The sequence below is a fragment of the Nicotiana tabacum genome, chromosome 7 (genome assembly GCF_000715075.1).
Source record: "Nicotiana tabacum cultivar K326 chromosome 7, ASM71507v2, whole genome shotgun sequence".
In the NCBI taxonomy this organism is placed as follows: Eukaryota; Viridiplantae; Streptophyta; class Magnoliopsida; order Solanales; family Solanaceae; genus Nicotiana; species Nicotiana tabacum.
This window is the reverse complement of record NC_134086.1, coordinates 178,398,593-178,410,402: the sequence shown is the minus strand read 5'-3', so window position 1 is coordinate 178,410,402 and position 11,810 is coordinate 178,398,593.

Here is an 11,810-nt window from a genome sequence, read left to right as displayed (position 1 = left end):
TTTGGCGCTTGGACAGTGGGTTGGGGACAGTAACGACGGAGGTCGTCGTGTATAGTGGTCGACGATGGCTGCTGGGTTTTGCTGGGTGTTTGGACGGGGTCGACGATGGAGTTCCGACGAGGAAGGTGGCTGACGGGTTGTTGGTTTTGGACTGGTGGTCGTAACGATGAGGAAGAAGGTGGCGAACAGTGGTGACGAGGGGGTGTTCGAGCGTGGGGGTGTTGGTCCGGTGCTCGGGGTGGTGTTTGGGAGGAGGAGGATGTTGATGGTGGTTTTGGGCAGTGGGGGTGCCGGGGAAGGTGACGTTTACAGGAGGTGTTTGGACGTTGCGAGGAGGAGGGTCGTCGTGGGTTGAAGAAGAAGACGATGGTGTCTTCCTCTTCAGGTGGTTTGGCTTTTTGGCGACGGGGATGCGACGGGCCTGTTTGGTCACGACAAGGGGTCGACGGAGGGAAAGGATCGTTTGTGGTGGTGTTGAGGAGCTGGGGGGTTCAGACGTTGGGTTTTTCCTCTTTCCGTTTTCAGTAGGGTCTTTTTTCTTTGACTGGTTTTTTGCCCCTTTTCTTTTGTAGGGTTTCCCTCGTTTCTTCAGGAAGGAGACGGGTACAATACCCTTTTTTTTCAAAAAAAATTCAAAGTCCCCCCTTTCAAAATGTTTTGTCCGTGTATTTAGCATGGGTTTGCCCAGAAAAATGAGCCCACGCGTGGTGGGGTTCAAGGCATATGTTCCCCACGCGTGGTGGGGTTCCCCACGTGTCCTGGACACGGTTATTATGGGCTAGGTCCGAAAATTAGGCCTAAAACCGGGTAGTTTGAACCCGAATATTATTCTTTTGCCCGAACCCGAGAAATAGGAACACGTTGCTTAACTAGTCCTATGTAAGCAAAATAACTACCGAAAATAAGACTAGTATTTAACAAAACTATATCCTTTTTTTTTAAATATTTTTAAGGTTTTAAAATAGCTACAAAATAAAACTACTTTTGTAATTTTCGTAAATATTAAGATAAAATATGAAGTAATATTTTTTGTATTTTTCAAAGTTAAAATAACTATAAACTATTAATAAAACTATTTTTTGTAATTTTTGTTTTTTAATAAAGACAAAAATATGAAATAATATTTTTTGTATTAAAATGACTTCAAAACATTAATAGAATTATATATGTATTTTTTGTTAATTTTCGAATTTATATAAAGTACCAAAATAAAGTGCAATTTTTGATTTTTTCAAGTTTATGAGGGATACATAAACTAAAATTTATATATATACTTTTTTTTTGTAATTTTTCTTTTTGCAACGAAATAAAGTAAAAATAGTTAAAATAGCTATATTAGACCCAATTTCACATATTCACGCTAAAAATGTGAAAATTCTCGGGGAGGGTCAAAAATCACGTGCTTACAGCTGCCCTCTTTGACTGGAAACACGAAGAGTTTTCCGACAAAGAACGACTAGACGTGTTTTTGACCCGACCATTACTTGGACGGACTACACTTGAGGAAAGGGAGGGAATGTGACCGAGCCCTGGTATCCGAGCTGCCTACATATCCTTGGTTATACAGGAATCAGGCCACGTGTAGTTCGGGTATGAGAGAGATGGTAGAGGGTACCGAGGTGGAGAGCCGATCGAGGTGCCGTTCCGTTGAGGTTCCGGTCCGCGGTCCTGTCGTTACAACAAAAATGAAAACTGAAAAAGACTAACTAAGCCTATCAGCTACTAGTTACAAGGATTCCTATCTCTTAAGTCTTCTGAAACTTGGTCTTGAGTCTTGAATGGTGCTTCATACAGACTTTGGATTTGAACCTTGATACTTGCTAGTTGTAGGCGCTAGTTCTTGAGCAGATCACATCTGTTCTCCACTTCCGTGCTTTGGATTCATTCATTTTTCTTTTTTTTTTTTGTGACTAGCTTTTGTTGACCCTCTCAGACTGTTGACTCGCATTCTTGGGGCGAGCTTCTTGTTGCTTCTATCTTGGATTGAGTGCTGGGGATTTCTGTTGTAATCCTTCTGCTTTCCAGTGGGTCACTGCTTGATCTTTGACAGGCGGACTCCTGACTTCTTCGATCTTCGACATACCACAAACTCCGTTCTACAGGCGGGTCCCTGACAATCAAAACAAACAAAACAAACAAAATTTCCTAACCCAGTTTGCACTGGGAAGGTTGGTGAGTCGTTAGCAAAATCGTGGCCCACTGATACTACTGATGCAGTGCTGAGAGTGAACTAAACACTAGATTAGGATGTATTCCCTTGTTATACAGGTGGGTGCCTGGTTTTAGGAAAATGACTCTTTTTCAAAATGTTTTTTTTTTTTTTAGCATCTTAGGAGAAAGATTCATCGAACTAAGATTTTGATCCTAGGAGAAGGTTCGTCAGACTAGGTTTCTATCTTAGGAGAAAAATTCGATCTTAGGAGAAAGATTTATCGGACTAAGATTTTGATCCTAGGAGAAGGTTCGTCAGACTAGGTCTCTATCTTAGGAGAAAAATTCGTCAGACTAAGATTTTGATCCTAGGAGAAAGTTCATCAGACTAGGTCTTTCTTTTTGGTATCTTAGGAGAAAGATTCATCAGACTAAGATTTTGATCCTAGGAGAAGGTTCGTCAGACTAGGTCATTTTTTTTTTTTGGTTATCTTAGGAGAAAGATTCATCAGACTAAGATTTTTATCCTAGGAGAAGGTTCGTCAGACTAGGTCTCTATCTTAGGAGAAAAATTCGTCAGACTAAGATTTTGATCCTAGGAGAAGGTTCATCAGACTAGGTCATTTTTATTTGTATCTTAGGAGAAAGATTCATCAGACTAAGATTTTGATCCTAGGAGAAGGTTCGTCAGACTAGGTCTCTATCTTAGGAGAAAAATTCGTCAGACTAAGATTTTGATCCTAGGAGAAGGTTCATCAGACTAGGTCTTGTTTGTTTTTTGGTTATCTTAGGAGAAAGATTCATCAGACTAAGATTTGGATCCTAGGAGAAGGTTCGTCAGACTAGGTCTCTATCTTAGGAGAAAAATTCGTCAGACTAAGATTTTGATCCTAGGAGAAGGTTCATCAGACTAGGTCTTGTTTGTTTTTTTTTTCAAAAACAACTTAGGAGGAAATGCATCTCCTATGGGTAAAACTTAACTTTGAGGAAGTGCGTTTCCTGTGGGTACAATAAACTTAGGAAGTGCGTCTCCTATGGGTACAATAAACTTAGGAAGTGCGTCTCCTATTGGTAGAACTGAACTTAGGAAGTGCGTCTCCTATGGGTGAAATGAACTTAGGAAGTGCGTCTCCTATGGTGAAACTCGCTTAGGAAGTGCGTCTCCTATTGGTGAAACTTGCTTTAGGAAGTGCGTCTCCTATGGTGAAACTGAACTTTAGGAAGTGCGTCTCCTATGGTGAAACTGACTTAGGAAGTGCGTCTCCTATTGATGAAACTTGCTTAGGAAGTGCGTCTCCTATTGGTGAAACTTGCTTTAGGAAGTGCGTCTCCTATGGTGAAACTGAACTTTAGGAAGTGCGTCTCCTATGGTGAAACTGAACTTAGGAGGTGCGTCTCCTATGGTGAAACATATAAACTTTAGGAAGTGCGTCTCCTATTGGTAGAACTGAACTTAGGAAGTGCGTCTCCTATGGTAAAACTGAACTTAGGAGGAAATGCATCTCCTATGGGTGAAACTGAAACAAACCTAGGAGGAAATGCATCTCCTATGGGTAAAACTAAAACTTAGGAGGAAATGCATCTCCTATGGGTAAAGACGTGGAATGTATGCCTCTATTATCTGGGCGGGCTCCCAATTTCAACACTTGAAATAAAAAGACTGAATGTATGCCTCTATTATCTGGGCGGGCTCCCAACTTCAACACTTGAAATAAAAGGACTGAATGTATGCCTCTATTATCTGGGCGGGCTCCCAACTTCGACACTTGAAAATAAAAAGACTGAATTTATGCCTCTGTTATCTGGGCGGGCTCCCAATTTCAACACTTAAAAGTAAAGACTGAAACCAACATATCCTATTTGAGGGCGGATGAACCCAACATATCCTATTTGAGGGCGGATGAACCCAACATATCCTATTTGAGGGCGGATGAACCCAACAGATCCTATTTGAGGGCGGATGAACCCAACATATCCTATTTGAGGGCGGATGAACCCAACAGATCCTATTTGAGGGCGGATGAACCCGACAGATCCTATTTGAGGGCGGATTAACCCGACAGATCCTATTTGAGGGCGGATTAACCCAACATATCCTATTTGAGGGCGGATGAACCCAACATATCCTATTCGAGGGCGGATTAACCCGACATATCCTATTTGAGGGCGGATGAACCCAACATATCCTATTTGAGGGCGGATGAACCCGACAGATCCTATTTGAGGGCGGATTAACCCGACAGATCCTATTTGAGGGCGGATTAACCCAACATATCCTATTTGAGGGCGGATGAACCCAACATATCCTATTTGAGGGCGGATTAACCCGACAGATCCTATTTGAGGGCGGATTAACCCAACATATCCTATTTGAGGGCGGATGAACCCGACATATCCTATTTGAGGGCGGATGAACCCAACAGATCCTATTTGAGGGCGGATGAACCCGACATATCCTATTTGAGGGCGGATGAACCCGACATATCCTATTTGAGGGCGGATGAACCCGACAGATCCTATTTGAGGGCGGATGAACCCAACAGATCCTATTTGAGGGCGGATGAACCCAACATATCCTATTTGAGGGCGGATGAACCCAACAGATCCTATTTGAGGGCGGATGAACCCAACATATCCTATTTGAGGGCGGATGAACCCAACATATCCTATTTGAGGGCGGATGAACCCGACAGATCCTATTTGAGGGCGGATGAACCCGACATATCCTATTTGAGGGCGGATGAACCCAACATATCCTATTTGAGGGCGGATGAACCCGACATATCCTATTTGAGGGCGGATGAACCCAACATCTCCTATTTGAGGGCGGATGAACCCGACATATCCTATTTGAGGGCGGATGAACCCGACAGATCCTATTTGAGGGCGGATGAACCCGACAGATCCTATTTGAGGGCGGATTAACCCAACAGATCCTATTTGAGGGCGGATGAACCCGACATATCCTATTTGAGGGCGGATGAACCCAAAATATCTTTAAGACTTGAAAATGTCTTACCTCGAATACTTGCTGGGGATTGGGATGAATTTTCATTTTCTACCTTCCCCATTTTTTATTATTATTCTTTTTTTATTTTTTTATTATTATTCCCTTTTTTTGTTTTTGTTTTGTTTTTGCATAGCTTCTTCCTTCAAAGACTGCCTCCCTTGATTTACTTACCTGTTGGGGGGTAAAATGTTATCAGCTGGGGGTACCTGACTTCCAGAAAATTTTCTAAATGGAAGGAAAATTTTTTGCCCCAGTTTGATAATATCCCTTGTGGCATGCAGTTCTGGCATCAATGCCATTTCCTTTACCTGTTTCAAATCAAACAAAATTGTTAGTTTAAAACATGGTGGTTGGTTGTGATACTCCCAACGGGATGGCTTTTCCTTTTTTTTTCCTTCCTTGCTTTGCGTTGCACAACTTGTTGGGGATGATATTATGTGCTGGAGATAATCCCTTCCTGCTGGGGGATATCCCTCTTATTTTGTGGCATAGCTTGGAAACTGGCATTTCCCCGACCTTTTAGTCTAGTATGGATTTCGCCCGATCATGCTCTGTTCATGGGCCTTGGCCTTTGAGGTTTATAACCTTGGTTTTGGCAAGGATATCTCTCTTGACGCTCGTCAATCCTTCTGTCAATTCCCTTTGCTGGGGATATCTTTTTGACACTGGCCTCGCGCTTGTTCCTTGCTGACTATACCATTTGGATATACTAGTCAGATCTCATCTTGGAAAGATGATGGCATATTTTGAAGTCATTTCATACTTGTTCTGACCGGACAGACTCTATTGGGGAAATTTTTTATGAAAGGAGAAAGATAACAGAAACAAAATAAAAGACAAAGGAAACGATGACTCTTTTACAAAAGAAACTATAAATAAAACCCTATCAAATGCAGATACTGACTCTAATGGCCATGACATGCATATGGGGCCTATCCTCTGCCGTCAATCATCTTTTAAGATCTTCCATTGGCGATTCCCCCTCTGATTCTCAATCTTATTCGACTTGTAGTGCCCGAAGGGTTTTCACTATCAAGTCTCTCTCATTTTGGTTTTCTCTCAGCTTTCATCGCCTTATGGTGCCTGTGAAGGTTTTCACCGATAAGACTCTCTCATTTGTATCACTTTCCAGCTGGGGATTTGGAGTGTCGCCGGTATGACTCTTTCTGCTGGAGATTAGAGTCCTTTCTGCTGTGGAACAGAATGTTATGTTCGCCGGTAAGACTCTTCATTTGTCTGACTTGGCATCTTTTGAAGACTGGTCAGAAGGTCTTTCTTTGGACCGTAATGTGGGTTTGGATAGGGCTAGAAAGAAAGGGTATAAAAGGCTCAAAAATGCATTAATTTTGGGTTATTAGTTACAACCTTCGGAATTAGATTTATTCACAATAAACGCAACATTTGCCCCAGTTTCTTGCTTGGGGATATTTTAATTGATTTTTTCATTTTTCAAAACTATGACCGAGCCGTGAAGCGCCTACGTATCCTCTTTGAGGAATCAGGTCAAACGTAGTTCCCAATTCCTCTTTTTCATTTGACTTTCCTTTTTTGCCTTTTGTTATCATTTTTCTTTTCTTTTCTTTTCTTTTCTTTTCTTTTCTTTTTTTTTTCTCTTTTTTCGTTGCTGTTTTCTTTCTTTCTCTTTTTTTCGTTGTTACTGATTCCGAACGAGGGGTATGAAAGAAAAATAAACAAGGCTCAAAAGGGGTAACGAAGGATAAAGTGTTTAGGTAGCAGAACAAAATGCCTTCGTCATTTCAGTATTCAAAACATGCCAAGTGCAAACAACACAATTTAAATTTGTAGTCTCTTCTGATGGTGCTGGACTTGACAATTATATTCAACATTTGCTTTTTCATTGGTCCTTTCTAAAGCACCGTTGGGCGATACTCTCATTATCATGAACGCCCCTCATGCCAATTTGGCGAATCTTGCTTTTAACGGTTTTCTTTGTGCTTAACTTGCCCCAGTTCCACATGACTCGAGCTCTGAATAATCTCAAACCGTCCTCATTTTCTTTAAATGGTCTGATCACCTTCTCGGGGTTTTATGATTAACTTTAAAGACTAGGCCCAAAGTGTGTGCGCATGTCATGTCCCTAGAATCGGCTTTGAACAAATTGATAAAAGGACTAAACAAGAAGATGAATGGAAATAATAAAAGACTGAATTTTTTTTCATTAGACTAAACAAATGGTTTTAAAAACAAAGCAAACCGGAATAAAATCCTAAACAACTCGGACAAAACTTAAACAAACCGCTATGACAAAACGGAAAGATAAGCGGAAAGATATTGACACAAAACAAATCGAATTACAATCTTAATAATCCAAACAACAGAAATGACAACAGAATAAGCCACCACAAGCTTTTCTCTTGCTGACCAAGGAACGAGCGTCCTTCCACTTTATCAAGATTGGCATCTTAGCCACTGAGCTTTGCATCGATACTGTCAAGACCATTGCCAGCTTCCATATCATCAACCTCCGTCAATAAGTTCCCGATAGGATTTGAGTGCTTCTGCTATCAGGCCTAATCCCCGCAGAGTGTGTATCATGAGGTGCAAGTAAAGGATTCTGGGTGTCATTGTCCGGCTTACCACAAACCAACCACCTTAACTTTGTGATTCAAAATGAAACAGGTTAAAATGGACTCAGTCTGTCCCCATTATTAACAACATCTTTTTTTCTTTTTCTTTTTCGATGTTTTTCTTTTTTTGTCTTTTTTTTTTCGCTTTTCTTTTTCACTCTTTTTTCATTCTTTTTTTTTCATTTCTTCTTTCATTTCTTTTTTTCATTTCTTTTTTTTCATTTGTTTTTTTTTTCATTTCTTTTTTTTGTTGTGGTCGAATCTTATGGAGATTGCCTACGTATCATGACCCCTGCATGAATCAGACCTTGCGTAGTTCGGACCAATAAAAGATAAACAATAATAAACATTTTTTCAATTAGAACAAACTGGGTTTCAAAGGTTTGAAGATGACCTACAAACTCGAGAATCAAACAACCCACATATTCTGATCAAAAGCTTTACAAACTCAAATATAAAAGGCCATCTCCCTTTCTCTGTTTGACAATTTTAACCAAATGGTTATTTTTGCAAACGTGGCCCCTTCCACATTCATATGAATTTTAAGGTCGGGGAGGATTATTTTATGACACTTTACAAACTTGTCCGTTCTTTTACGAAAACAACCTTTCGACAACTGAAAGATACTCTGAGGCTATTCCGGCAAGAACGGTTTAAGATTCTGCCGAAGCTGGCTCGGCTTATTATGACAAAATTCAAACGGTATTCACCTGACCGCTGACTCTTTGTTTTTTTTCTTTTCAAAATTACAAAAAAAACCTGGTGTTGCAAACACGGCCCTTCAGCACCTCGGGGACGAAGATTTAAAAGGCTGTGTGGGTCAACTAGACCAAAATCCTAAACACGACCCCAAAAGGTGGCTGTTTATGCAAAGTTAGCCTTCCGGCGTCCCTTTCGGGAACATTCGGCTATTTATGACAAAACAACGTCACCTGACTTATTTATGACTCTTTTTATCGATTTTCAAATTAGAAAACTCAATACTGCAAACACGGCCTTTCAACGTCTCGGGGACAAAGATTTTTAAGGCTGTGTGGGTCAACTGGACCAAATCTTAAAAATGACCCGAAGGTGGCTGTTTATGCAAAGTCAGCCTTCCGGCGTCCCTTTCGGGAACATTCGACTATTTATGACAAAACAGCATCACCCGACTTCTTTATGACAGAATTGACATTTTTATTATTTGTTTTTTTTTGGCTTTTTAGCAAAAGGTGGGGTTGGACCCGATGAGGGTTGCCTACGTATCTCACATCCGGTGAGAATCAAACCCGCGTAGTTCGGGCAAATGAACTACTTTAAAAGAAGAAAGGAAGCATTTTTTTTTGGTTTATTTTCTTTTTAAAAGAAACACTTCTAAGATATATTTTTTGAATTTTAATTTTGCTTTTTTTTTATTCTAAAGAAGAAGAAGAAAATATTTTTTCGAAATTTTACTTTTAATAAAAGAAATGCTTCTCAAAATGTTTGTTTTTTGAATTTTGAATTTTCTTTTCAATTTTGAAATTTTGAATTTTCTTTTCAATTTTGAAAAAAGAATCAAAATATTTTCGGATTATTTGGAAAGACTTTCTAAAGAAGTCAATAATGGAAAAATATTTTTGGATTATTTTAATTTTGTCATTTTCATAAAAAAATAAATAAAGCATATTTTAAAAACAAGACTCTTTTTTTTCATTTTTATGGCAAGACAAATTATTTTCTTTTCTATTAATGTTTTTTTTTTAAAAAAAAAAACACAAGGCAAAACAATAATGATTTTTTCTGCTTTTCCTTTGCTTTAATAAAACAAACTAATAAGACATTTTTTTTTATTTTCTCAAAATTTCGGCAGAGTTTCGACACCACTTGGACATTTGTTTTCTTTTTCTTTCTAAAAATAAGTAGTTATATCTCTACACTACCATTTCCTCATCTTTTCACGATTTTCTAATTTGTGGAAAATGATGACAACATACAAAATCTTTTGAATTTTCATGCCTTGTTTTTATATGCATTTTTATTTTTTATGTTTATTGTTATTTTCAAAATGTGGCATGGGAAACATAAGGATTTCCAAGACATCTTGGATTTCGCAAATGTTCCCCATGCGCTTTTTCCAACATATGAAGCGTGGGGGACATATGGGAATTCCAAGGCTTCTTGGATTCCACAAATGTTCCTCATGCTTTTGATTAAAATAAGATCATGCTGGAAAAACGTGCGACCTTCTTATTAAACGTGATCAACATAACAATTCACCCTTGAATAAGTACAACATGTAGCACATAGGATGCCAAAAGATGGTCTATTATTTTCAGGTTGCTTGTCCTAGACGGACCCAACCCCTGTGTTGAGTCCCCTAAGTCAAATGCACATGATGCAAATAAACGTTCCTACTAGGGATCCGGCATGTGGCTTTGTTATACTAAGTTCAGAACCTGGGTGTTTGCTCTAGACCTGGCTTACCCGAGCGGACAGCTCGAGCCGAGGGGGGGCATCGTACCGGGAATACAGAAGCTTCACCGGCTTAGCAACTTATCCGAACCTCGTTCTAAATTGGGATTTGACACTATACAGAAAAGAAGTCATACGAAGTACGCCCTTCTTCATGATTTAGAAGACTCAGAGAGAAGATGGGTTTCGGCACAATTTATATACAGTTCACATAATATCAAAGCGGTAAAAACAGCATTTAACACATTAGGCTCAAACATGTAAAAATCAGATAATAGATAAAGCCAAACAATAACAATTATTTTAAGCTCGAATTCTTAACCCTGAACCAGTGGTTCTAGGTCTAGTCCCCAGCAGAGTCGCCAGAGCTGTCACACCTCCTTTTTCCGCGCCCGGGGGGGCGCAGGGGAGTTTTTTCTAATTAAAGGACAATCGAAGCGGGATTTGTTTATTTATTTCAGAGTCGCCACTTGGGAGATTTAGGGTGTCCCAAGTCATCAATTTTAATCCCGAATCGAGGAAAATAATGACTCTATATTACAGTTTGCGTACCAGAAATCTAGATAAGGAATTCTGTTAACCCGGGAGAAGGTGTTAGGCATTCCCGAGTTCCGTGGTTCTAGCACGGTCGCTCAACTGTTATATTTGGCTTATTTATCTGATTTTTAATACAATATGAACTTATGTGCAAATTTATCTTTTTACCGCTTTACTATTATTTTTAGGAATGTGAACATCGCTTAAAATATATCTTTGGACTGTGTTACATGAAATGCACCCACAATCCGAAACATATTTTATTTGATGTTTTAGGATTTGGATTTGGGTTGCATGAAATGCACACCCGAGTTTAAGAAAATTAAATTATTAAAGGTGCGCCTAAAGAGACTATCGCGTTATTATTTTGCGGAGGCCGTGAAATTCGCTAAACGACCCTCCTGAATTCTAAGTAATTTTAAACAAGTATTTACTGAGGGCCCCGCAATTTGTATTTTTATTCGGCGAGGCTCATCTCATTCTTATTTTTTTTAAGAATTTGCAACGTCATGGAAATGCATCTCGGGCCACGCCACAATCAATGCGCCCGTGACTAGAGACATATTTCGACTCCGTTGAAATTTGGATTTGGGTCACATAAATGTGCACCCGAGTTTAGGGAGATAACATTATTAAAGGCGCGCCTAAAGCAACTAGCGCATTATTATTTTTGGGGTAAGGCCGTGAAATTTGCTAAACGGCCCGTCCCAGAATCTAAGTATTTAATATATACATTTAGAGGGCTCCGCAATCTGTACATTTTTTCCGGCGAGGCTCGTCTCATTTTATTTATTTTATTATTATTTTTTATTCATTTTTTTTATAATTATTTATTTATTTTTAAAGGATGCCATTTTCACGCCTTTAACAATGCTAAACCTTACGGCTTCTTCACAACTACAATCTCATAACTTGTCAAGATTTGATAAAAGAAGTTAGGCGAATGAGTGTTTCGGGCGTAGCAACAACAGGTACTAATACTAATTTTGTCCAAATAAACTAAGACAATAATAACATAACACATTGAACGTAAATAATAACAATACTAATCTTGGGACTACTAATACAACTAAATCAAATGACATCAAGTA